The sequence below is a fragment of the Octodon degus genome, unplaced genomic scaffold (genome assembly GCF_000260255.1).
Source record: "Octodon degus isolate 3935 unplaced genomic scaffold, OctDeg1.0 scaffold02672, whole genome shotgun sequence".
NCBI classification, from domain to species: domain Eukaryota; kingdom Metazoa; phylum Chordata; class Mammalia; order Rodentia; family Octodontidae; genus Octodon; species Octodon degus.
In genome coordinates this window covers 1-4,345 of record NW_004527248.1, presented here as the reverse complement: position 1 = coordinate 4,345, position 4,345 = coordinate 1, and the positions used below count along the sequence as shown (strand labels likewise).

At 41.6% G+C, this 4,345-nt stretch overlaps 1 pseudogene; it reads left to right on the top strand.

Annotated features, from left to right (window-relative positions):
- The first annotated feature begins 1,891 nt into the window (after window positions 1–1,891).
- Window positions 1,892–3,379, top strand: LOC101563416 (annotated as a pseudogene).
- The last annotated feature ends 966 nt before the right edge of the window (window positions 3,380–4,345 follow it).

The following is a 4,345-nucleotide window of genomic DNA, read 5'->3' as shown; positions in this document are numbered from 1 at the left end:
ATGAGAAACTACTTTGGCAATAACAACACACAATGTACTAACCATTGTTACTCTCCTAAAATCTTGTTTTGAAATTTTGTACCACTGTTTTTATTTTTTTTCTTTCTTTAAAATAAAAATAACTGATGTCAATAAATAAATAAATAAATAAATAAAAATATGTTTAGGATATATTTTTAAAATTTACAAAACAAAACTTTATATTTACACAATTACAGAATAATTTTAAAGGCTTATGCTCAGATGTTTGTTTCTTTCAGTGTAAATTGAAATTTCACATCATGTAATGAAAATGAATGAGATGCACTAGGCTGGAATTGCATTGGATAGCATGAGGACGAACTTCAACTATGTCTCAGTTACTCTTCTCTTGTTGCTGGGACAAATACCCAACACTCAAAATGAAGGAAGGCGGGCCAGCCAGATAGCTCAGCAGACTAAAGCAACTGCTTCAGCAGATGTGGGCACACTGAAAGGGTGACAGACTGGGCGTGGGGGTGCAAGCCTGTAATCCCAGAACTTGGGAGGCTGAAAACAGGAGGATCACTACCAGTGCAATCTGTGTAGTGAGACCTTGTAGACTCCGTACTATATACATTAAAAAAAATAAAAAAACAATAAAAAATGAAGGAAGGAAAGGTTTACTTAGCTCACAACTTGTGGACATTTCAGTCCAAACTCAACTGGTTCCAAGACAGCCTGGCACATGGCAGAGGGCAGCAGTTCATGGTGGCAGTAGGCAGCAAAACAGAAGAGTAAAAGGGAAAAAAAATCTCAGTCTACTGTTGATGAGCAGCAGCAGCAGTGGCAACAGAGAGCAAGCCTGTCTCCCCTAAATTGCATTCAGGCTCTCAGCCCCACGCTGGGTGGAGCACTCACACTCAAAATCCCAGCACTACTCAGACCCATAATCCCAGCCCTGGATCATGAATTAATCACCAGCTGTAGAACTCCACCTCAATGACTGCATGAGGCTTTGGGTGGACAAGACACACAAACCATAATAGACTATTTAAACACTTAGAAGGTCTCATCTTGACTAACAAGTGCAATTAAACAGTATTTGCTATGGCCTAGAAATAGAAGTGCTTCACAAGAAAGCCTAATTCTGATATGTTCAAGAAAATAAACATATCTGAAAAATACATATGGTTCATAGCACTCTTCCCCAAATTAAATAAGTCAAAATGACTTTGACATCATAAAGGGAAACATTTCCTCCACTCCCTTGTTAAACAAAGAATAGAATTTTGTGTGACTTAAAGTGTCTAATATCTGTGAAGCAAATGACCACTTTCATCCTTTGTAAAGTATAAATCGCAACCAAAATTTTATGGGAAACACACAGAAGACATCAGGGTGACACTTGGTTGACAGAAAGATGATTAATGCCCAAGCTACACCAAATGCAAACCCATGTCAGTGCTACAGAGGACCAGGCAAGGTGGTGCTTGAACAGCTCTGAGCCTGCCAGGGCACCCAGTTGTTCAGTTTCAGGTTGAAATCACCAGTTTTTTTAAAACAATACAACATGAAAAGAATGTATTTGTATTTTCTTTGGATTTCTTCCACACCATGTCTGATTATGTGGTTCAGGCTGGCCTCAAACTACCTGAATTGGCCTCAAACTCACCAAGTAGCCCTGCTTGACATCAAAGTTATGGTGTTCCTGCTGCCTCAGCCTCCTCAGTGTTGGCATTAGAGGCATGCGCAAGCAAGCTTAGTGTAGATTTGAAATTTAATGAGCAAATTATATCATGTGCAAATGTATGTTGTTAAAGAAATATGCATGGAAGTGCCTCCCCCGGTGCTGTGGCAGGCAGGGGAAGAAAGCTTGGAGTAAAAATGACTTTAGAAGGGCTGAAAAAGCAGAAGATAACATGCATAGTAGGGGGAGGACCCAGATGCTGGCATCGATCTGGATGCAGCTGGAGACTACCTAATTGGACAGGTCACCAAGAGCTTGCTCTCCAGCCAGCCCCCTCCTGGAACCAGCACTAGAGACCAGCCTCCCTCTTCAGTGCTCCAGGACAAGTTCGACCCATCACGTGCCTGTGCCTCAAGAAACTTCTGAAAGGAAATGTGATGACGAAGAAGAAAGGAAATCTCTGATTCAAAGACCACTCTCACGAGATAGTGTAAAGAAAGTGAAGGACAAGAAGAAGCTTTCTGTTGTAGACAAAAAGTTGGCAAGCAGGGAATGTGCTTTAGCAAGTGCTGATTTAGAAGAAGACATTCTCCAAAACAAGGACAGAAAGGGAAAAAATTTCAATCTACTGTTGATGTAGCAGGTAGAAAAGTACTTGATGATGTAGACCACAATTTAGATGGAAGTCAAAGAAAGAAGATCCCAGTCAACCAAGAAGAGCAGAGGTTAAACAATGAGAGGACTGTGTTTGTTGAGAATTTGCCTGTCATGTTTAATAAATGGAAACTGAAGTCATTTTTTAAAGAATATGGACAAATAGAATCTGTACAACTTAGTTCTCTGATTCAAGGAGAAGGAACTGTATCCCAAAAGTCGGCAGCAATCAAGCATACAATTCATCCTGATCAGAAAAACAGTAATGCTTAGGTCGTGTTTAAGGATGAGACTGTTGCTATGAAAACACTGAAAAGGGGCCCAGACTACAGGCGGATTCGTATTCAAGTTGATCTTGCATCTGAGACTTCAGTATTTGTTGGAAATCTCCCGTGCAAAGTTGAAGAAACTGCTGTGGAAGAACACTTTCTGGACTGTGGCAGTGCTGTGGCAGTGAGGATTGTGACAGACCCAGCTACAGGAGCTAGCAAAGGCTTTGGCTACGTGCTCTTTGAGAACACTGATGCTGTTCATCTTGCTCTGAAATTAAATAATTCTGAGCTAATCAGAAGAAAACTCAGAGTCATGCCTTCTGTTAATAAAAAAAAAATTAGGGCCGGCCAAATAGCTCAGTGGATTAAAGCACCTACAAGCAGGTGTTGGGGTGAGGGGTCCGATTCCCGGGGCCTGCTGTGACGGCCCCACTTCCAGGTCACACTGAGAAAGCAATTGAGACTGGGCGTGGTGGTGCATGCCTGTAACCCCAGCTCTTGGGAGGCTGTAAATAGGAGGATCACTACTAGTACTATCTAGTAGCGAGACCCTGAACACCCTACAGACCCTTCCCTAAAATACAAAATAATAATAATAATAATAAAGAAAAGAAAAATTAAAATGAAATTCAAATCCAGGTTTGAAGAATGTCGGTAAATCCAAGCAGAGACTTAACTTTGCTCCCAAAGATTCAGAGCAGCCTAAAAGTATATTTACTGGAGAAAAAGCCGTTCTTGTTAAGAAGAAAAAAGAAAAGGTCAGAAAAAGAGTGGGTAAACTAAGAATCTCAGGAAACAGAAATAACTTATCAGAAGCTGCCTGGCTTTTTCCCTGCCATGTCTGCCAATCTAAGTGTGCTGAGTTCATGGACTGAGCATCAGGATTTTTTATGAGTTGTGTGTGAGACTTGTACAATCTAATTCACACCGTAGGGATGACTTCAAAGCATTTGTTTTTTAATGTAAGCAGTTCAGTTCATGACTTATGCTGTTACTACTGATGGTATAAGAGATTATTTTATTAGACTTGGATCAACATTTAGAAATTTAGTGATTATTTGACCCTATTAGAAATACATAATTAGTGTTTCAGAGACTTATTTCAAGAAAATTCTAGCTAGAGTTGAGACTAGTAATTTAGATAAAAACAGACAACCTTATTACTGATTGCACTGAGTCCAGGCCCAGTAATAATACCTATGAAAGATTTGAGAACTGTTACATAATACGTATTTTTCTTTCCTTTCCACTTGTGATAAGTGGAAATTCTGAACTTTTATCTCACTGCATCAAATAAAAATAACAACTAAGAATATAAAATGAAATATGACACTGCTACACTGCACCAGCAGGACATACTACGGTCCAGCGCAGGCGCAGCGTGGGTGACACCCTCTTCCAACCCTTGGGATGCCCCCCACCACTCCGCAGCACCTCCCCCACCCTGCCTGCTGAGTAGAAATTTCTGCTGCGTTCCAGGAACCCCCAGACTCAGTCCTAGCCCAGGCCCGGTGAGTGTGTGGGAGAGCTGCCTCTCCCCACTACTCCACCTTATCCCCTACAGGCTCAGCTCAGGCCTGGCATACAGGCAAGGGGTGTAACCCTGCAGCTGCAATCCCTGCAGAGAGTGTAGAGGATAGAATCACCCAGCTAGTCCAGGAGCAGAAAATCTTGCCAGAGGGGCACAACAAGTTCACCCCCAAGGGCAGCAATAGGAAGGAGCTGATCACAGCAGCCAGACCCAAACCAGGCACAGCTGGATAAATCCAAA